Source organism: Aethina tumida, chromosome 6, assembly GCF_024364675.1.
Source record: "Aethina tumida isolate Nest 87 chromosome 6, icAetTumi1.1, whole genome shotgun sequence".
Taxonomy (NCBI): Eukaryota; Metazoa; Arthropoda; class Insecta; order Coleoptera; family Nitidulidae; genus Aethina; species Aethina tumida.
Genome location: NC_065440.1, coordinates 8467912 through 8492365, shown reverse-complemented (window position 1 = coordinate 8492365; position 24454 = coordinate 8467912). Strand labels below are relative to the sequence as shown.

Sequence of the window (24454 nt, the reverse complement as noted above, 5' to 3'; positions counted from 1 at the left end):
AATAAAAAACAATAGTTATTAACAATATAACATACATTTAATTGTAAAAAGCAAGGAAATCAGAATTTGGATCAATGAATCCAAAAATACCACATTGGTTTTTTCAAAAAAGATCCTCACTCTTGTTTTTCATTTATTATTTCTTTGAACATTATTTGTTATTGTATCTTATAACTCATTCATCATTTGTAATTTGTTTCTATAAATGATATTCTTTAAATTTTGTTGCATACAGTTTAAATAGCCTCGAGTGTAAGATATTAAAAAATGTATACATTAGGTTTTCATGTTATATAATTTTGTAATTACAATTATTTAATTTTTTTATTATTGATATTCATTTTAAACAAATAAATTAAATATCAGTTTTGTAAATGAAAATAAAAAAATTATAAGATTAAGATATAATATATTTATTGAGTAAACATATAATATTTATTCATTCTATCGTTTCCAGATTCTATCAGTTACGTATTTTTTTATTTATTTAAATGGTTTATGAACTTCTATACGTAATATTATACAAATATTTAGAAATTTGAGAAAAAATAATTGGATAAATAGAATGACTAAATTATATGAATTACCTGATTTTTAAAATTATTTTATACTTTCACTATTTTGACATATTTTTATCAACAATGGATTTTTTAAAAATTATTTATATTACTCAATTTTATAATTATTTCTATGTAAGTGTGTATTTTGTATTAGGAAAGTTACTGCTATTTATATTAGCCGCGAAGTAAACAAGTGTTTTTGTCTTTTTTGTTATTAAAATTGAATATAAGAAAGAAACTGGCTGCGAATCTCCAACATTGTTGTTGATATATAATTTGAAATTAATATGTGACATATAATTCACAAAATTCACGTCGTGTTTCGATTCGATTCTTAAATATAAATCATCTTAGATCTCAGAAAGTCGGTTTGCAGAATGGCCATAGTGTTTCCCAATTCATTTTATAATCACAAAATTGTATTTATTTTATTATATGGAGCATTAAATTGCAATAACAATTTTTTAAATTAAAATACCTAAAACATTAAACCATATGTAGAGGTTCTCTTACTTCACTACATATAAAATTCACTTTTTTCCCTGTTCTTTAAGAAAAATGATTCCCATATGCGTTTCTTTGTTTAGATTCATATTTGTTGACTTCTATTCGCAATAACCATTCCCACTGTATCGACAACACATTTTGGGAATCTCATCTTACAATGTGATGTGGAGTAGGCACTGCCTACTAGGCAGTGCATGGTAATATAGAATGTGACCGTACCCGCCTGACGTCAATGAAGTGGCAGACCACTTATGCATGCTATAGTACATATCTATTGTTGTTTATTCCGGTTTAAAGTTCTACCTGTTCGTTTTATACATTTATACATAATATTAAGTGCATATGCTGTCTTTCAATGGTGACATAACACAATGTTAAACTTTTGTTAGACTATATATTGTATTTTATTGTCCGACTGTTAAAGTTTTTATACCGTGTTATAATCACGTGTAAACCGTATTGTCTGTGTTACTTATCATGATTTGTTTTATTTTTACTAGTATTATAATTATTGACACATTTGTAATTTATTTATAGCTTATGTTGACCCTAAACCAGATTTTCCTTCCGAAGAGTTAGAGCAAACAGATCCATACCTAATCCAGCAATTTTAAAGGCCACAGAGACAGCATTGAAACCATTTGAAAGCACTACAAGTCCATTATGAAAACTTTTTGATACACTTACAGATTCTCAGCTATTCAATGGTGTTAGATTCTCTTGTAACTCCGAACTAGGCTTGTTAAATATATGTTAGTTATCTAATCTGCTTTCTGAAAAAGTTAACTTTTTGCTGCCCGCTTCAGTGAAAATATAAAAATTGTTATTACAATTGATATTAAAGAGCCATAATATTCATAATAAGAGAGACAAACTAACTTTTTTACTCAATAATGTATTTTTACCTACCCAACATACCAGTTTAAATAATCTTTATACTTTTTCTATTTCAAATGTTACTACAGTTCTTATTTTTCATTCCAATTCTAGTATCTTCCAAATGACTCAAAACTCTCTGTAATAAAAGTACAAGTATTAATATTTTCAAAGATTTTGTTAGTAAGCAAAATTCCAATATTCTTTCAGAAAACTCATATTGTGAATTTGTATCTTCTGTATGTGATAAATCCATAAATAGTAACAATAATGCTGAGAAAAGTTCCTTGTTGTATTTCTAAAATTTCAAAATAAAAAGTTCTCTGTCGAAAACAAAAGTCTGACATTTCCAATCTCCGTAACATCTTTAAAAATGGTAAATTAGAAGAAATTTGTTCCGATTTAAATCTGGTTACAAGAAATTTATTGCTTCCCAATTGAGAAATTCCTCTGGAAAATCTAATTATAAATTTGGCCTCTTGATGATAAAACTTTCGCATCCTCGATGTATAAATGAAGTTATAAATTCCATTTCTACTCTGAATTTGAGTCCGGTATAAATAAATCATATTTTGAACACTTAAAATCTGTCTCCAAGTAAAAATCAAGAATTTTATGGTTTAGATGATTATGATCGTCTTGGCAAAACTTCTAAAAAAGCAGATCATGCTTTAGTTATTATGATTCCTGGGTTGTCATCTAATTGGAAAGAAGTTATCGCAAATTAGTTCTCTAAGGGTACAGTTCCCACAATAAATTTAAAATTAATTATTATCGAAATTATCTCTGTTCAAACATAAGAGCTACAGTTTGCGATCAAGGTAGCACAAATAGATCTGCTTTAAGTTCTTTATCCTCTCATACTTCTTCTTCTCATACATATCTCTATAAAATTAGAGAAATGCTCTTTTACGAGGCAATATCTTATTTGAGGATAATAAATTTAGGTTTGAACACATTATTTAAGCATTTCTTCTAAATAAATCCAATGTTAATTTTGGAATGTGTCTTAAACTCACTGATTAGCATTTCAATTTCAAAAATTCTTATACTAAAATGAAGGTTTCGTACGTTGCTTATTAATTTTCTTTTTCAAAGTCTGCAAGTAGTCTTTCTTTAGTCTCTTCTACTCAATTACCTATTTATGGCTCTAATACAGCGGAATGATGAATTATCTCTTTGATTCTTTAAAGTAAATCTGAAAATAAAATTCTGGAACATTTGATAATGGAAACTGAAGATAACGATGACATAGGGCCTATTCCAGAAACACACGACATAAACTTCTTTAAAAATTTTAATCTACCTTCATCAGATAATAACGTCAATTTAAATTTTGCTGTAACTGAATTATCCGGCAATCGAAAATTCGATATTGGGAAATTCTTGATTCACCACAGGAAAAGATGTCACATCTCAATATTCATTTTTAAAAGGCTATATAACTACTTAACAGGTTTCTTAATTAAGACCCCATAGAAAATTTATTTTGTCAAATATGCCATCATAGTTTTTTCAATACCAATCTAACATGTCACCAATTTATCAGCATTAAAAACTGTCGTTGTCAATAATGTGGCAAGTCTTTAGGGACATTTTCAAAATTTCTTTCCAATTTCGTCAATTCGGCGAGTACACCAGATGTCCATTTTCGAATCTGATTTAAATTTAGTCCACAAATATTTGTAATAATAATTTTGTGGTTTTGAGGATTATGATCATCTTGGCAAAACTTCTGAAAAAGCAGATCATGCATTTAGTTTTTATGATTCATGGGTTGTCATCTATTTGGAAAGAAGTTGTCGCATATTATTTCTCTAAAGATACAGTCCCCACGATAAATTTAAAGTGAATTATTATCGAAATTATCTCTAGTATCTCAAAGTATAGGTTTAAACGTAAATGCTACAGTTGGCGATAAAGGTAGCACAAACAGATCTGCTTTAAGTTCTTTATCTTCACAAGACTTCTTCTTCTGATACATATTTTCTAATTAATAATCGTCGCATTTTATTTATTATTTTCGATGTCCTACATCTCTATAAATATTCGAAAAATGCTCTTTTACGAGGCAATATATTATTTGAAAACAATAAATTTTAACTCTAATGAATTTTTCTAGGTAAATCCAATGTTAATTTTCGAATGTGTCCTAAACTCACTGATCAGCATTTCAGCTTCAAAAATTCTTGTACTAAAATGAAAATTTTGTACGCTGCTTTTCAACTTTCTTTTTCAATGTCTGCATATATTCTTTCTTTAGTCTCTTTTACTCAGTTACCTAATGATGCATCTTATACTGCGGAATTTATACACATGATGAACTCTTAATTCTTTAAATGCCATGGGTATTCAAAGTAAATCTGAACCTTTGGTAATCGAAACTGAAGATGACGATGACTTAGGCCCAGACCATACATAAATTTCTAAATTCTAATCAACCGTCGTCAGATAATAATTGTTAATTTAAAATTCGCAGTGACTGAATCATGTGGACATTTAGAATTTTGGCAAGAAATTTTATCGAAAAATCGATATTGGAATATTCTTGATTCAACCACAGGAAGGGATGTCACATCTCAATGTTCATTTTTAAAACGTCGAATAACTACATTTACTTCACTATGGCACGAGTTAAAAAATGAAGGCCATGAGGTTTCTTAATCAAGACGCCATAGAAAATTTATTTTGTCAAATACGCCAGCATGGCTTTTTCTATATCAATCCAACATGTCACCAATTCATCGCAGTATCAAAGACCGTAGTTGTCAACAAAATTAAGTATTTCTCCATTTGTCAAGAGTAATTTAAAAGATGATGGTGCAAAGTTTTCAGGGGCATTTTCAAAATTTCTTTCCAATTTCGTTAATTCTGCGACTACACCAGATGTTTCCATTTTCGAATCAGATTTAAATTTAGTTCACAAATATATTAACGAATCTAGTTCACTTCAAGGTGCCTCTTATGTTGCTGGGAATTTATTAAATAAAATTCAAATTCCAAATTGCGACTCATGCCATGGGACCCTTTTCTCAGAAAATGTAACCGAAAAACATATTTTTATATCTTTTAAGGAATTGATCAAGTTTCAATAGATTAATTTATTCCAACGATTCACTTGTTGATTTTGTTTCTAATATTCATATTCATTTATGTATGTTTTTAAATGATAATTCTAATAAAAATTCATTAGAAATTAATTTCAAAAAATATTTTTCTAAAATTTCCAAAAAATTTCTCTTTTATCAAATTCATGATTGCAAAAATAAAATTTTTGATAAATATATTGACTCTCACATATGAGAGATAATAATAAAAATGGATATCCCAAATTTTATAGAAAGTATTAATAATTTTCTTATATATGTTCAATATGGTGTTCCTTCTTTTTTTAAAGAGAATTTATTTTGTGTATTTATTGTTTCTAAAATAGTAATTTGTTCCCCATTTTATTTCACTTATTATAATCAAAAAGGTGCTCATGTAGTTCTAGAAATAAAATTTAGCAATAAAGATGTTGAATGTATAAACCAAAAAATAGAAAAATAAGAAACCTTAAAATTATTAGTTTGTTTACATAATAAATACAAAATGCCATAAATTTACGTCGACTTAAAGATGTTTTTATGCTGACCACTCATTCATAAATGTACTATTGCATGCATAAGTGATCTGCCAATTCATTGACGTCAGGCGGTATACGGTCACATTCTGAATTACCATGCACTGCCTACTCCACATCACATCGTAAGATGAGATTCCCAAAATGTGTTGTCGATTCAGTGTGAATGGTTATTGCGAATAGAAGTCAACAAATATGAATCTAAATAAAGAAACGCGTATGGGAATAATTTTTCTTAAAGAACAAGGAAAAAAGTGAATTTTATATGTAGCGAAGGAAGAGAACCTCTAACATATGGTTTAATGTTTTAGGTATTTTAATTTAAAAAAATGTTATTGCAATTTAATGCTCTATATAATAAAATAAATACAATTTTGTGATTATAAAATGAATTGGGAAACACTATGACCATTCTGCAAACCGACTTTCTGAGGCCTAAGATGATTTAGATTTAAGAATCGAATCACGACGTGAATTTTGTGAATTATATGTCACATATTAATTTCAAATTATATATCAACAACAATGTTGGAGATTCGCAGCCAGTTTCTTTCTTATATTCAATTTTAATAACAAAAAGACAAAAACACTTGTTTACTTCGCGGCTAATATAAATAGCAGTAACTTTCCGAATACAAAATACACACTTACATAGAAATAGTTATAAAATTGAGTAATATAAATAATTTTTAAAAAATACATTGTTGATAAAAATATGTCAAAATAGTGAAAGTATAAAATAATTTTAAAAATCAGGTAATTCATATAATTTAGTCATTCTATTTATCCAATTATTTTTTCTCAAATTTCTAAATATTTTTATAATATTACGTATAGAATCTCATAAATAATTTAAATAAATATAAAAATACAAAATATGTGTAACTGATAGAATCTGGAAACCATAGAATGAATAAACATTATATGTTTACTCAATAAATATATTATATCTTAATCTTATAATTTTTTTATTTTCATTTACAAAACTGATATTTAAATTATTTGTTTAAAATGAATATCAATAATAAAAAAATTAAATAATTGTAATTACAAAATTATATAACATGAAAACACAATGTATACATTTTTTTTAATATCTTGCACTCGAGGCTATTTAAACTGTATGCAACAACATTTAAAGAATATCATTTATAGAAACAAATTACAAATGATGAATGAGTTATAAGATACAATAACAAATAATGTTCAAAGAAACAATAGATGAAAAACAAGAGTGAGGATTTTTTTTGAAAAAACCAAAGTGGTATTTTTGAATTCATTGATCCAAATTCTGATTTCGTCGCTTTTTACAATTAAATGTATGTTAATTGTTGCAAAATTGTCCATAAAATAAAGTTTTCGAAAAGTAACTGTGTGTTGGAATCATAACCGTTAACTATTTATTTAACAGCATATGAGTAAATATAATTAACAATTTGCCATTATTATTAAATAGAACATTACATACTGATAACATTTAAGCAATTGTCGTATATCGTTAAATTTCAACTCATAGGCACGAACAATTTCTAATCACTCGATCGTTTTTATTATATTTGTTCATAACATTTAATTTGCACTATTTTACGTTTCGTAAATACTTGGTTTTGTTATGAAAATACATTATTTTATTTTTTGTATATTAAATATTTTTAAAATATATCACATTAGCTCAAATACTAATTTAAATCATTTTAAAATAATTCAAAATAATATTAATTAAGATTATTTTAATATTTATTAATTATTTAATCGGTTTAAATATTGTAATACAATTTCAATAAAACTCAAAAAATATTCTCTGAATTACTAAAGCTAAAATTGGTTAATAATTTGGCCTATTTCAATCCTTGTAGTCCTATTTATAGTATAAAATGTTATTCTGTAAATTCGTTACACTTCAGGCAGTGTCAAAACTTATACTAATTCAGTTTTTGAACCAAAACGATGCACGGCAACAGAATGTGACCGTCGAGGCCAAGCGCTTCGAGAAGTGGCAGACCACTTATGCATCCGATATTTTTTTCAGATAAACGTTTACTAGCAAGAGGTGTTGAATAAATATTTTTTAAAATAGTTCAGTATTTAGTCGACTTTACAGGGTTGAACATCTTTTTTTTATATTATTTTATTATTATAAAATAAATAATGGCTTCTGATAGTGATAGTCAAGATTATGCAAATAATTTACCGCAAATTTCAAACGATGTCCATATTGCTGAATTAGATAGCGAGTATGAAAGTGATGAGGACTTCTTTCATCCTAGAAGACGTAGAGTTTTACCAATACTGTCTAGTACTTCTGAACAAAGTGACGATGAAGAAGTTGAGTGGTCAGAATTTGATAATCCTCCAAATATTGAACAAGTTTTAGAACAAAGTGGCGGTGTTGTGATACTAAATAATCCGGAAAGTGTGATTGAAGTAGTTCAACTTTTCATAGGGAATGATTTGTTTGACTACATGGCAGAAGAAACTAATCGTTATCACTCACAAAATGTTGATAAGTTTAAAGACAGTAGAAAATCTGTGTAATGGAAAGACGTGTCTACGGTAGAATTGAAAAAAATGTTGGGACTACTTCGGTTCGTAAAGATAATAGGGATGAATATTAGTCTAGAGACAGAACAATTGAAACTCCAATTTTTGCGCAAGTGATGAGTAGATATCGTTTTCGCCAAATATGGTATTCGAGGCATTTTTCTAATAATGAAACTGACATTAATGAAAGAGATGGCATTAAAAAAATTCGACCTATCGTATCTTACTTTACATTAAAATTTGGGTATGTATATAAGCCACAACAAGAGTTGTCATTAGATGAAAGTATCATGCCATGGAGAGGTCGATTACCATTCAATGCTTCAAAAGTCACCAAATATGGAGTTCTCATTCAGGTGGTTTGTGAAGCAAAAACGGGATATATATGCAATTTCCGAATATACCATGGTGAAGGAAGTCGACTTCGGGAACCAATTTTACTCCTCCTACAGCCATATAAAAACTTATGGCACCATGTCTATATGGACAATTATTATAATAGTGTTGATATGAGCCAAATCTTGTTAAGACATGGATTCCGAAGTTGTGGCATTATTCGTAAAAATAGAGGCCTACATGTATACAACATTCTGTTCCAATGTTGGCAATCAAAAAGACCAGTTCGAATCATATCTAAAATTCATTCAGCCCATATTATAGAAAGTGCAAATATTGATTGGAAGACAAATGAAAAAATTTGGACGCCGATATGTGTTATTGATTACAACAAAGGTGTCGATCGCACTGATCAGTATTTGTCATATTATTCTATAGTACAGCGCACAAAAAAATAGACGAAAAGGGCAGTGATGTTCTAACCATGGTGGACAAGTGAAGAGGACCGAATGGAAACAGCCGAAAGTTTCCGAAGTTACACTCGTTTTCTAAAATTGCTATGTTGTTTATAATATTGGTATGACAATTGGTAATGGCTATGTAACTAGATTTGTTCGTTAATTTTTTGACCAATAGCAACGCAGTATTTAAATATGGCGCGGGTTTCTATCCAAAGATGCCGGGAGGATGGAATGGAGCTAATGAATAAAAAGGTTTAAAATTTTTGTTTTAGGTAAGTTATTTCTTATATACATAGATACTATGCTTTGTAATTCAATAATTTAGTACTTAAGATGTTTACTTTACATTATAATCACATTAGAAATAAATTAACCTCAAATTTGAATAAGATGCTTTATATATTAATATACTTTTTCTTATCTGTTAAATAAATTAATGTTATTTTGTAGGTTAAATAGTCTGCCATTGATTTAACCAGAATAGACTCGGCACTTTTTAGGTATGTTAATCTTATTAGATATATTATTAAAAGTGGGTATTCTAGGTTCCAACTAGATCGGGAAGGTTCGATCAATGGGAACTAGGTAGTTTTATTAAAATATAGAATTTTTTCTGTGATATTTTTCTGTTTTATATTATAATTTTATAAAATTCAGCCATGAGTTCTCAGCCTCAATCTCTGTCTGGTTACTGTGTCAAAATGTGTTTCAATATATATTATATTATGTTTCAATACATAATATAGTGATGTTCATAATCTTAATTTTAAAAATAAATCGTTTATTAGACACCTTCCTATTCTAAATTAAATTTAGTATGGCGTTCAATTTGTCAATTTGTAATATTAATCCTTCTATCAAAACATGTCATGTCTGTGAAGATCATTTCTCTCCATCAGATTTCACTATAACAAGAAAAATTCGTCGCCTTAAATCTAAAACAGTTCCTTTGCCACCATTACTTTTTCATTCTCATATTCCTACAACTTCCAGAGATCTTTATTTTAATGTTTTTGAAAATTCATTGTCTAATTTGAATACTAGTCAATCTATTCCTTCCACTTCCAGAGATCTTAATTTTAATGTTTTTGAAAGTTTATTGTCTAATTTGAATTCTAATTCGAATTATTTATTTTTATGTTGTTTGTTATTGTTGATGAAATTTATTGTGTTGTATTTGTATTTATTTTTGTTATATATAATATGTAATATACAGAAGACTGATGTATTTTTATTATGTACAATAAATAATTTGTAATAAAAATGTTCTAATTCCATAGCTTATTTTATTTCTCACAATTCACCCAATAATATACCAATTAATTTGAATTTGAAACTATTCCCGCCAATTTTGTCAAATGTCAAATACAGAAAACTATAAAGGTGACATCTATTGAATAATTTAAACACTACAATTCAATTTATCGTCCAGTGTTGTTTCTCATTTTGGATGTTCTGTGGTTCTAACTAAACGGGGCTCTTTTAAATGCTTTTAGAGTTTTTAAAACTTTAAATCTTAATTCAAAAAAAAAAAGATATAAAAGCTTTTTGCACTATGTGGCCAAAGAATGGATAGGTGGCAATGACGTAGATAATACTGATGATCCAGAACCCAACACTTCTGGTACATGCAGAGAAAATGATTTTCGAAATAGATTATTAGATGCCAAAAACCATAAAATTGTAAAAATATAGAGGAGCAAATAATTTCGATCTAATATCATCTATACCAAAAAGATATGAGGATGTTATTGCCTATAAGGCATACAGCACGAAATATTAAATATTAGATCATTTACGTTTGATTTACTTACTTACTCTAATTTTATTCTGATAAAAATTGTTAATTTTTTAATTCTATTTTTTTGTTTCATTAATAAATAACAATCTATATACATATGTGTTATTATATATATTGTTTGGCATTTTATTACCCCAAACATAATAAAAATGAATTTCAATTAATTATGACATCCTTTGTTACTAATTCAGCAAATTGAAATTATTTCCTGTTTAAGAAGAGATGAAGCTCTGGCTTCCATAATGAATATTTATAATAATTGTCAAATAAACAGCCCCAATGTTTACGGAGCAGCAGGTTATAAACCTTATTTTTGATAATAAAGCAGCTAAACATAAAATATTTGCAATTTTACTTAAAATATTACCTATTTTAAGTTGCGTTGTTATGGCCTTAATGCGTAAGCGTGTCTTTATTCTTATCGACGCTACTACAAAGTTATTTGTGTTATGTCCCGTGTTTAAAATATTTTGCCTGAAGCAGATAGCCCATTCCTCTCGTCTTTCCCATAAAGACTGCACAGTTTTGAAGTTTATCATAAAATAAAACTACCTCATCCCTAAAGAATCCTTCATGAGCTTCGATATTATTGAAATTCCAGTTTTAGTACTTATATAACAACTCATACCCGTTATAATAAGGCTATAAAAAGGCCAAATGGAAAAACAACAAAGTAAAGACACTAAAAAGGTGTTGAAAATATCATATGCGGAGAAAAATCTGATGCAGACTGGATTCAGTGCCAAAAAACGGTTGGACCAACCTAAATTCGTTATAGGTATAAAATAAGTCAGAAAATTCGTTCATTCATTTTTTATTTGCATGTCATTTAAGTGTCCTGGGCTACGTGACCTTGCTCCCATAATTCCTTTTCTTGTTTCTTCATATATAATAATTTTGAATAATCCAAACTCATATGTTTCAAAATTTTATTGTATATTTATTGAAGATTGTATATTGAATTCATTGAGCATGATTTTCAATATCAAGTCGTGACTCTGTTTTTCGTTTTTTACCCTCATCCTAAGGAAATTTATCTGGTGTTCTAATTTTGCCGCCTTCAACCGAATGTTGACTAACTCATGCTTCACATCCTCAACTAACGCTTGGTTGTTGTTTTCATCCGGTGAAATAAATTCCTCATTCATTATATCTAATTCTTCTTGCACAATCCCTTCGTTGGTTGTCTGCTTAATTTAGTTGTGAGTTTACGTTACTACCGGTAGAGTTAACAATTGCTCTCTTGTTGGTTTTTCCTCCAGCTGTACTTAATCAAACCTTGAGTTTTAGGCCTGCTCATATTTTGGTCTGTCCTCTCAGACTCCAGATATATCTAACTTGCTGTAACAAGATATTAAAAAGTTATTACATTTTTTAAAGTGTCATATTTATTTCAGATAACATAAATCTGAAATTAAATAAAGACTGTCGAACCACGTTTCTTTATTAATTTACTTTGAAATTGTAACATGAAGATAATTAACAATCAAAAATTTCTTTTAAATAAAATCACTCGTGTCCCTTTAATTGTTTAAAGCCATTGTTTTTACGTTATTTATTACAGAAAATCAAGTCCCCCTCCACATAACGAAGGCCACAAATAAATCAGTGTAAAATTCTTTGAAAAGTAATTTATCTCTCTTTGTCATTAATAATATTCCTTTCATCTTCTATGTATGTGGTCAATTTGCATTAAAAACTAGATATTTTTAATGAGACACGTTTGACCCTATATCAATGTAATATGCTAATAAAAATGTTCATTCAATGTTGGAAAGGTTTTGATCTCTTGAAGAATATTTAGATAAAAACTGTAAATTTTCTGGTGTAGAAAGGAAAGTTGAAAAAGTCAATAAAGATCCACCACCGTTTAATGATAAGATAAAAAGATATGAAGCCTATAAAATCTGTAAATTTCCAACTAAACAGATGGTTATCTAGTTTCACTAAAATACGACAAAATCAGATGTGCTTAATTATGAAAACTGTACCAACCGCATTGGTCGCTTCCACCAATCATGTTTGGCCCAGGAAGGACAAGTAATTAATGTTATATTAGTATTCCCAAATTGATATTAGTTCGAACCTATAAAATTTGTGAAATTATTAATTGTAAATGTCACGGAGCAGTGACGTCATCCTGGTGAGAAATATAGTGTGGGTGATAATGTAATGGTTACATTTTGTAAACTGATAATAGAAATTCCCCAAAATTTCCGAGATGATCAGGGAATATTGAGTGTTTTTAGTTAGATAAACTATTTTACTACAGTTCTGAATAGTAAGTTAATAATTTTTAAGTAAGAGAAGAAGAAAGTGGGTTGGTTATTGCTTTAAGAAAGTTCTTTTCTAGCCAGAGACTTTTTATATTATCAATTTCCGCAATTTAAATAGTTCTAATCACCATTGTGCATTATTTTATATAACGTACTGTTGAATATTTTGTTTATTTTTAATTAGATTGTTCATTGAAAAATGTTCTTTTATATACCTTGTTAATGTCAAAAATTCCAATTTTAAGAATCTTTTTTAAGTCTTTTGTTTAAAACACAAATCTAAAATGGCAATAAATTTGTAAAATTAGAAATTATGTAAAAATATTTTATATGTGATGATCTTTCTTCACTTTTAAATTTTTCTTATAACAACCAAAGGTCTCTTCTAAACAGGGGAACTTTATTTGTTCCACCTACAATTCTACAATTCTTTCTACTTCTATTAGTTCTAATGTTAATGAAAGTTAAGTATCTGGAATTCCTTCGAGCTCTTTTCATTTAAATAACATAAAAAAATATTATTCATTCCAATAATTTGTTAATGTTAATTAATGTTTTAAATATTTTACAGTTCCTATTTTTCATTCCAATACTAGTATTTCTCTAAAGACTAAAAATTCTATCTCTAATAAAAGAACAAATTTTTATATTTACAATGATCAATATAAACAGTCACTCTCAATTGTTGGACGATTTAAAAAAATAAAATAAAGAAAAAATTCAGTTAAAGCATTTTGGATGTTTTGGAAGTGAAAGGATTTGCAGCAATTTTTAAACATTCGTCTCCATGACATTATTTTTTAAACAACAAAAGCAATTAAGTATTGAACCAACGAAAAGACTCATACAGGAAGTACCAGATGGGGATAATGGAAATAAACAAAAAAGGTAGTAACTTTTGAACCACTACAGGATGTTACTAGAATCATCATTTTATTTTATAATTTTATAAAACTCAACCAAAGGTTTTCAGCACCAGCCTCAGATTATTTCACAATCCTAATTTTAAAAATATTTTTTTTAAGTGACGTTCTGATTTTATATTAAATATCTGTGAAGACCATTTTTTTCAATCAAATTTCTCTATAACAAGAAAAATAATCTTAAACCAAAACAATTCCATTATAATCCCTCTTCTAATAATTCCACTGTTGAAAATTATATTGGTAGGCTAAATTATGTAATCTATTCCTTATCTATGAATCGAGTGTTTCTATTTCTAAATTAGAATATTATAATTCACACAAATATTGTGTTGAAAAGTTTGAATTTCCTTCAATATGATCTTCCTTTCCAAAGTAGTTTATTTTCTAATAATAACTATGGTTTAAATTTTGTTATATTTGTACTTGTATTTATTTTGTTGTATTTATATTTATATTGGTTATATAGTGTTCTTAAGAAAAATGATGTATTTTGTTATAATGTACAATAAAAAATTTATAATAAAAATGTTTCAATTTCATAGTTCAACTAAAAGTTAAGTACAGTGATAGAAACGTCATGGTCCCATAGTACGAATTGAAGACTAAATGAATCATATTATCTATAAATATAACTTGGCAACTCATAAGATGTCTTTTGAGGAACTAATTTGACTGTAATATGGATGTTCCAAGAAGACAACAATCCAAACCATACATTCACGCATGTAAACCATACAAGATCACAGAATTTATGGTCGACTACCGATCAACATCGCTAATACACACATGTAATCATAGTTGCCTAAGCATTTCTAATTGTTTAAAAAATGACCCCTATATTAAAAGAAAAACATAAAATTACATTGCATTTAACTAAATATTTATAATTTTCAATATCATAACGTATCACATTAAAATTGTATGAATATACTTCAAATTAATATGCATTTTACATTAAAATATACATTTATGATGTTAGTTTACATTAAAGTTTCTAATATTCGTACTACAATATTGGCTATTAAAAAATAGTCAGAGGCATGAATACAGTGGGTAGTGAAATTAATACAGAAAATAAATATGTATAATATTTTTCAGAGAAATGTGAGTAAAATTAAGTTATAAGACTTCTAAGGTATTTTTTTACATCCCCAAATTAATGTTTGGACTATTTATGTTTTAATGATGCACTAAATAAAATTGTTCGATAGAGGCTAGATTACACATACCAAATGTGAAATATTAAATAAACAAAGACTTTCTCATGTTACAACAAAATATGTATCTAAATTAAATGACATTTAAATGATTATTTCTTTCATTAATTTTAATTAATAGTAAAATATAAGATTTTATTATATTAGTATATCATAATCAACAGAGAATTTCTTTATTTAATATTTAATAGAAAAATAAATGCACACAAACCTTCAACTTGTAGTTTGAACTGCATTAGATTATCACCTCTAGTCTTCTTAAACACCTTTGGTTTAATTCAAATGTCCTTAACCACAATCTAAAAAATGAAAGAACACTCTTACTAAATATTCCGACTGTTTTACAAAATTGTCTTATATACAATATATTCTACACCTCTGAATGAGAGTACCATAAATATTATTTACGTGATAAAGTGGACTCTCCTAACCTATAAACTGAGTGTTGGATTAGATTCTTATAAAGCAATTGCGTGGATATTCCTTATTTATGATAACCCCTTTCATAGGAATTGCTTCGGTTTTTGGACGGCTCATCCAAATCATAAAAAACCTAAAAATAAACATAGGTCATCGAAGTAACTGTACAAATAACAACCTAAACTGAGTAACCGCCATGTTGTGGGGGCTTTCAAGAAGATGCTCAATCATCAATATTAGGATTTCTGCGCATGCAGTAACAGACACTTTAATGCCGTGTATCAAATTCGCGCGGAGCCAACAAACCGCTGTCGGTTTTATGGCACGCGGCAAATGGTCTGATTATTTAGCTATTGACCAGTGCGAATGTGTTTTTTATTATACCTAGGATACAATGTTTAACGAAAAATCTGGTCGCAATAAATATATGACTACTGGTTACGATGAGTATAATAATTATTAATTTTATTAGTATTAATTATCATTATTATTCTAACAATTGTATGTTAACACACATCTACATGTTCATAATCATTTTTAATGATATGTAATTAATCATTGGCATATTCTCATTTAGGATTTTATAAATTTTAATATTTGGTTGAAACCCTGTAAACATAACACCGTTTGGAATTCCTTGAATAACTACGATCTTCTTCCAAACCTACTTATAAATTTTATCATAATTTAAATATATAAAAATAAATAAAATAAGTAAATTAATATAAATAAAATAATAATAAATATATTAAGTAAATATTAAGTTAAGTTAAAATTTCATCAATTAAAATTAATATATAACACATATAATATATGTATGTATTCAGTTTTTAGCATTTTATTTGTGCAAATGAATTTTGCGATATTTTCTCGTATTGTTGTGACCCAGCCACATTATATTATGTAAACAGGTACAGGTCATTGCAATTGGTGCAATTCAGCCATATTTGGGATGAGACTTCTGGCTCAATAAAAATCTTTATTTTAGATCACTTTTGGGCATTAAAGAAACTTCAGTTTCAAGCAGACAAAAAAAAGTAGTATGATAAAATGTAAGTTGATGATGAAATTTTTTGTTCTAAGGTTATAAAATGCTACAGTTTGCGGTCACAGTTTATAGTTTACAGTTACAGTTTACAATTACAGTTTACAGTTACAGTTACAGTTACAGTCACAGTTACAGTCACAGTTACACTTTACAGTTACACATTACAGTTACAGTTTACAGTTACAGTTTACAGTTACAGTAACAGTAACAGTTACAGTTTACAGTTACAATTTACAGTTACAGTTACAATTTACAGTTACAGTAATATAGAGAACAAAAGATATGAGTAAAATCACTCGATGTTATCAAATATTAAATAAATATTTTTTTGTTTTCAATTTGTTTCCTATATATACGAGTATCAAAATCAAAGAAATCAAAACTGTGCCAACATTACTCTCTTAGTTCTATTCTTCGTATAACCTCCATAAGTAACAATTTATATTGTATATAATGTATTGTGTGAACTGGTTGATAAAATTTATTTGCTACGTTTGAAGTCATTTATATAAAATTTTAAACAAATATCATTGACTGAAAATAAGTAATAATTGTACTTGGTTTCGTCTCTTGTTGGAAATGGCAATGTTAGAAACGATTTGAAATCTGGATTTTGTTTATTACAAATCATTTTCAGTTTTTTATTATTGATAAAAATATTTGCTCCAATTAAATGAATAATTGAAATTTTAAAAGTACACATTATTAAATATTCTTCTTCAGTTTTTGCTCTTGAAGTTGAAGAAAAATTACGATTGGGTAAACTATTTTGTACAGTGATATTTGTGAATCTACTACTTACCTTAGGAATACAGAATATTCACTATCCATAACGACAAATTCAATAATTTAATTTATTACTGATAAGAATTGACCAAAAAGAGCTGTGTCTAGAGCTATTTTATTGTTATTTTAATTCTTTATTTATTGTATATAAATTGGTACATAAACTATGTGTATATCATTTAAAGTAATGAGTATGATTTAAAGAGTAAAGACTATACTTAGGGTTGACATTTACCCTCTGTCCATGGCGTAACGGTCATATTCAAATTGTACCCCAGATTGCTAAAATATTCTCCCATCTGTTTTAATAATACATTCAAACAAGCTATACGCTCTTCATGTTTGCCGTTATTAACATAAAACTTGTAATACCACCTCCTGGTATTAAGAATATCGTTTTGGTTTTCGTTCCTATTGTCAACTTCATCATTTATTGATGAAAACGAACATTGCACGTGTCTCCAATCCACGTTGTACGTTTGCTCCAGTTCCTTCTTCAGTTGTTTATCACCAATAACTATATCAGTTCCCCCTTCATATCGTTCCTCGGCGATTACTAAATAAGTGTAGATGTTCTTAGCATTTTTACGGATTCTTTCGCTCAAGGTGTTTGAGGAATGCGGGTACGAATTCATTTTGATCAAGACTACAACAAATTCGTTTGAGTAATACCTATTTATACAATTTCATTACACTTGCAATTTGTTTGTACCTGGTACCTGATTATATTTATCTTCATTTTAAGATTATATTTGTTAGTAATCTAAAGTAAATAGTTATTTGTGTTATTAAATTAAATAATATGGTTTCCTGGTAATAACCAGGTAATAATGTTCAAAAAATTGCATATTGAAAATTAACTTCCCTTTTTAAATTTAACAATACATAGCTAAACAATAATAAATAAAGAGTTTCATTTTTCTGATGATTAAGTGTTTTGAACTGAAAAAAAAGTAGAACAATATTTACTATTTAAATACACGGTATACGGTATACATGAAACCGCCAATACAGATATGCAGTTACTGCCAGTCCTGCTTTCGGCGTATGAACCAATGTCCTGAATGTAGAGGCCAGAAGAGCGGTTAGAGGAACTTGAACCTGGAAAGGATATATTACAAACTTGTCTTCCCCTGTCAAAATGCAGACTACGGTTGCGATTTCGCATCCAAAAGAGTGGACGAGATAACACACGAGGGCAAATGCGTTTATGCATATATGCCATGTCCAATTGCTAAATATGGGTGCACATGGTCAGGAGTACACAATACAATGGAGGACCATTTTAGAAATTATCACTATTTCAAATATGATATTCCAAACTTTTGTTATCTGAGGGCTTTCAATTGGGGTGCCAACACTGAAATTCGACGGATACCTGTTCATACTTTGTGTAATAAAGGGAATAGTTATAGGTTTGGCGCTTACTCGATCATCAATTTTTTTTTTCAGTTCCAGTGCTGGTATCAAAAAGGTCGGCCCGCAGTTGGAACGCTAAGTGTCAAAATTTGTCTAGAAGTGTATGTGGTGACGTGTCATGGTGATGTTTTGAGTGGAAATGGGGACATTTGGGGTGTTCTAAAAATTGTGCACGGGCCTGCGGCCCAAAGGGGATGCCCTAGGGTATCCCACACAAAAAATTCAAAGCGAAAAATCAGCGGAGAAGCCAGCAATTGAGCGACGAAGTTAGACGTAAGTAGGCCGACTGTCCCGTGGGTAAACACGGTACACGTGGACTATTTACGTCAAACAGACCTACTCTGGTTGGGGGTCGCGTGGAGCCGTTGCGGCCGGACCAAAAGGGCTGGTTTTTGGGGGGTGAACTGAGTAGCCTCCCTAGCCGGGCCTGGAGGTTCTGGACCTCATTCGGTGGTGCCCTACGGACCGGGGTGGACTAACACATATCAAAAAAAAGTAAAAAACCACAAAAAAAAATAAATAAAAAATTTTAAAAGACAAAATAAAAATGACAACGAAACGAGAGTTTCATAAGACTCAGACAAATGGCACAGAGGGCCAGAATAAAGGAGCATTCTCAACAAGAGATAGGATAGGAAGATCCCCGGAACAGAACGAAGAGGCGGCTGGACAACAGCCAAAGAAAATGAAAAGAAAAAAGGCACAGATCTCACATATGGAGTCAGGGGACGGCACAATCCAAGTGGTCAGCGGGGGTAGAATATCGCCCTCCATACTTAGGAGAGTCGAGGAGCTCAGTGGTCATGCCGCCGGGGGTGGCAACGCGGAGGAAAGGAGGATGGCTGAGCTTAGGGCTGAAATTGCAAACCTGCAGGCCCTAGTAAAAACCCTGACTGCTCAACTGACTGAGCAGACAAGGGTGGTAAAGGGCTTGCAGGCTAACATTATTAGGCTGACAAAGGCGATGGAGGAGTCTAGGGAGGTGGATGGAGACAGACCTAACAAGAAAAGGAAGGGAACGATGATGGAACATGGGGAGGAGGACGAAGAACAGAGGAGGATTGATGGAATGGACGCTACGACAAGTGGCGCTCAACTGCCACACCGTCAGCGCGATGCGGCTATCTCGGCGAAACCACGGATGGCACACCCGAGTAAACCAGAGAAACAGGAAGATAATGGTTTGAACCCAAGGGAGACGAACATGGAACACGGCGATGGACAAACCAACGACAAACCAGTGACTAGAGTTCCCCCGATCGTCCTCCATAGGAAGGAGAGGTGGACCGCTGTCTCTGGGGAAATCAGGAGGAAGGGATGGCAATACACGAAGGCTGTGAACACCGCGGAGGGGATAAAGATGTTCCCAGCAACGGAGGGGGACTTCCGAGGTATCTCAGGGTTTCTCAGATCTCAGGGCGAGCAATTCCACTCTTTTATGCTCCCCGAGGATAGACTGTTGCAGGTTGTCGTGAGGGGCATTCCCCTGGAGATTGACATTGAGGTGGAGGCGGACCGAGAAGGGATTCACGCCTAATGTTATAACAAGGATGAAGAGGGGAACGACCAGGACCGAGATGCCGCTTATCCTGCTGAAGCTGCCGCAGACTCAAAGGCACATATACGACACCGCCGAGCTGTGCATGATCAGGACCAAGATGGAGCCCCTACGAAGAACAGGAGGTGTGGGACAGTGCTATAGATGCCAGGGGTTCGGTCATGCACAGTCCAACTGCACTGGGACCCCGCGCTGCCTGAAGTGCGCGCAGGAACATAGGACGTCGGAATGTCCTAGACCTAGGGAGGAACCGCCGACATGCGCCAATTGTGGCGGTGAACACCCGGCCAATGCTCCGGTCTGCCCGAGGCACCCGAATAGACAAAAAGCCCAAAAGCCGGAAGCCAAGAACGAGGGTACCGTGAAAGCCAGGACCGACAATACACCCACGGACCTGGTAAGTTACAGCGACATGGTTAAGGGAAGGACTACGGGCGTTGACCAAGTGGAGATACTGAGGGGGATGGCGGAGGCGATGACTTCCATGCAGCGAGCGATCGAGGCGCTCCTGGTGAGGGGGAACATCCAGGGAACAGCCGGTCATGCCAACTGGGACCCTTAAGTTAATAGCATGGAATGCAAACGGCCTCGGTGGCCGGATGCACGAGCTGGAGCTCCTCGCCAGGATGGAGTGCCCTGACGCGCTTATGGTAAGCGAGACGAAACTCCGCCAGGAACGGGAGGTCGAAATAGAGGGGTACACGACATATACCAGAGCCAGAAGAACAGGAAATGGCGGAAGAGTGCTCATCGCTGTCAGGGACTCCATCTACCATGCGGAGGCGGTCCTCCCTGACTCTGGGTTTCTTGAGTCGGTGGGGGTGGTATTGGGAACAGCCCTGGGTGCAATGATGATTGTTTCAGGTTATGTTCCTCCAGGCGGGATGTTTCCATCGGATGAGCTTCGCAGCCTACTTAGGAGTCACCCAAACACCGTCTTGATGGGTGACCTTAACGCGAAGAATAGGAAGTGGTTCAGCAACAGCGAGAACGGTTTCTCGCCCTGTATTATTTGTATATTTATTTTGGCCCTGATTTTTAGTCTGTATAAGTACTCAAATTTTAAATTGTATACTATGTTATGTACATCAGCCAAACCTTGGGAAATTTTATTTTATTTTATTGTATTTATTTAGTTGTAAGTTTTATTTATACACCTGTGTCTGTGCCTGTAAATTAACGTAATGTCGAGTTGTATATTGATTTCTACAATAATTGTCTTTGATTTGATGAATTAAACTGTATTTTGCTTTTGTATGAATTTGATGACTGCAGTATGAGGTCATGAATTGGTGTAATGTTATGTTTAGACACCCAAACCTTAGAACTGTTTTTGTTTTTAATTAATTAAGTAAGTTTTATTTATACACCGATGTTTTTGCTTGTCCAATAACGTTATGCTTAGTTGTGTGTTTGTATCCGAATAATTTTTGTTATGACATGTTTTAATTTGCATATGAACTTAATAATAAAGCGTAAAGCACTATGTGACAACTGCGCCCCCGCTATAGCATAACCGACCGCTGGCGGTCCGATTACACACACACTTATATACATCAAACCCAAACCCAACCCACACCTTGTAAAATCCCCTAGAAGAGTTGGGGCAAAAAGGTCCTAGTACCTGACCCCAAGCTCGGACCAATTAAGTCCAGCAATTTTAAAGGTCACAAAGGTAAGAAAAAAAGAAACAATTTCCTAAATTTTTTCCATATTTTTGGTCGCCACTGTATTTTATTATTTAGGTAAAGTAAATAGTTATTTGTGTTATTAAATTAAATAATATGGTTTCCTGGTAATAACCAGGTAATAATGTTCAAAAAATTGTATATTGAAAATTAACTTCCCTTTTTAAATTTAACAATACATAGCTAAACAATGTGTGTTTTGAACTGGAAAAAAAGTAGAGCAATATTTACTATTTAAATACACGGTATACGGTATACATGAAACCGCCAATACATATATGCAGTTACTGCCAGTCCTGCTTTTGGCGTATGAACCAATGTCCTGAATGTAGAGGCCAGAAGAGCGGTTAGAGGAACTTGAACCTGGAAAGGATATATTACAAACTTGTCTTCCCCTATCAAAATGCAGATTACGGTTGCCATTTTGCGTCAAAGGGAGTGGACGTGATTACACACGAGGGCAAATGCGTTTATGCATATATGCCATGACCATTTGCTAAATATGGGTGCACATGATCAGGAGTATACAATACAACGGAGTACCATTTTAGAAATTATCATTATTTCAAATATGATATTCCAAACTTTTATCTGAGAGGTTTCAATAGGGATGCCAATACTGAAGTTCGACGGATACCTATTCATTCTTTGCGTAATAAAGGGAATAATTATAGGTTTGGCGTTATTTCTCTTATATCGAAATGGACCAAAAGAGCTGTTTTTTTGGGGGGTGAACTGAGTAGCCTTCCAGTCCGGATCTGAAGGTTCCGGATCGCTGCCGGTTTTGCCCTTCTGACTTGAGTGGAAAGGAAAAGATAAAAAAAAACAAGAAAAAAAATAGAATACGACTACGAAACGAGAGTTTCTCAAGACCCTTACGAATGACTTAGACAGCCAAGAAAAAGAGCACATCTTCAAAACAATGGACAAAATAGGTAGATCACCTGAAACTAAAGAAGACGCCGCTGGAATACAGGCGAAGAAAACCAAGAGACCCAAGGCGCAGATCTCCCACACTGAGTCGGGAGATGGAACGATACAGGTGGTCAGTGGAGGAAGAATCTTCGCACAGGATAGAAACCTCCCATTTATTAAGACAATGTTACAGGCACAGTTGGACGAAGTGGAAGAATGGGCTGAAAAATGGAGGATGAAGGCTGTCCTGTTCACGAGGAAAAGAGACGGACTGGGCCCTCTGGAGTATGGGGGAGCCGACATCCAATGGAGGGAAACAGCTAGATACCTCGGGGTGACTATGGACGCAGGGATGACCTGGGGGCCCCACCTGGAGGAAGTAAAGAAGAAGATGCTACAGAGGATGGGAGCCATGAAACCCCTATGGAGGCAGGGAAGTGGACTGTCACTAAATAACAAAATCACCATATATACCCAGCTAGTGAGACCAGTAGCAACCTACGCCTGCCAGACATGGGCAACGGCGTCGGTCACAAGAAGAGGATTGCTCCAATCCTCGGAGAATAAAATATCGAGAAGAATCCTGGGAGCGCCATGGTTCGTCCCCAATAATCAAATCCGTAGAGAACTAGGCATAACCACCCTCGAAGACCTGGTGAGGGACCGAACCAAAAAGATAGTAGAAAATGATTTATTTTACATGTGCCGACGTGGATTAATTGTTAATCCTATTCTGAAACTACTTTTAATTTTATTTATGGTGTTAGTTTAAAGTTTTATTTTTACAAATGAGTGGACTGTGAAAATATTAATGTGCACTGCTTCGGACGCAGTCCCAAAATTTCCATCGATGATTCAGATGTCATTAATGTGTTTACCTTCTTCATTTAAATCCAACAAAGCCATAGCTGAATCGACGTTTTCTTCTTCCATTTTCACTTGTACCACTTTTTCTATAGGCACTGACATTAATTTTTCTAATAACACATCACACTTCTTCAGCTATCAATTCATAAGGCCTACAGTTAAATGCTTGAACATCGGAGTACATGAAATTAACTTTGGTGGATTGTCACACCAGAAGTTATAGAAAAAACTCTGGATTAAAACAATCGTAAACAAAATTTTTGTTAGAGGAACTTGTTCAAAAAGGTGGACCACCGAAGATGACATGAACAATATACAGAGTGCATCTGGGCTGTTGGTTGAGAGTTTCAGACAGGGTAACAGTGTTAAATACAAGGTCGAAATATTTTCACGTCCTTTGGAATCATAAATAAATAAATGAAAATGTTATATTATTATTTAACGACTAATAAATATTAGTTGTGTTTTACATTAATAATAGTCATTCAAAAAAGATGTACAAAGTTGATGAGTCAATAAAACAGAAAATTTTGATTAAAATAAAATAGTAAAATTATAATAATTGTCTTTATCATTCGGATTAATTAGGGATTTTATAGAAGATAGAATTGTTTATTTATTATTAATTCA

At 31.7% G+C, this 24454-nt stretch overlaps 1 long non-coding RNA gene and 2 pseudogenes across 1 annotated transcript; 2 read left to right on the top strand and 1 right to left on the bottom strand.

Moving 5' to 3' along the window:
* Positions 1–4088: 4088 nt before the first annotated feature.
* On the top strand, positions 4089–5132 carry LOC126265975 (uncharacterized; annotated as a pseudogene).
* Positions 5133–7713: 2581 nt separating this feature from the next.
* Positions 7714–9362, top strand: LOC126265974 (uncharacterized; annotated as a pseudogene).
* A 2140-nt stretch (positions 9363–11502) lies between these two features.
* LOC126265874 (uncharacterized) lies at positions 11503–15731 on the bottom strand. Its single transcript, XR_007548351.1, has 3 exons — positions 15555–15731; positions 15335–15422; positions 11503–12045 (listed from the first exon to the last, which is right to left on the bottom strand). It is a non-coding gene; the product is annotated as an uncharacterized LOC126265874 (long non-coding RNA).
* Positions 15732–24454: the final 8723 nt, after the last annotated feature.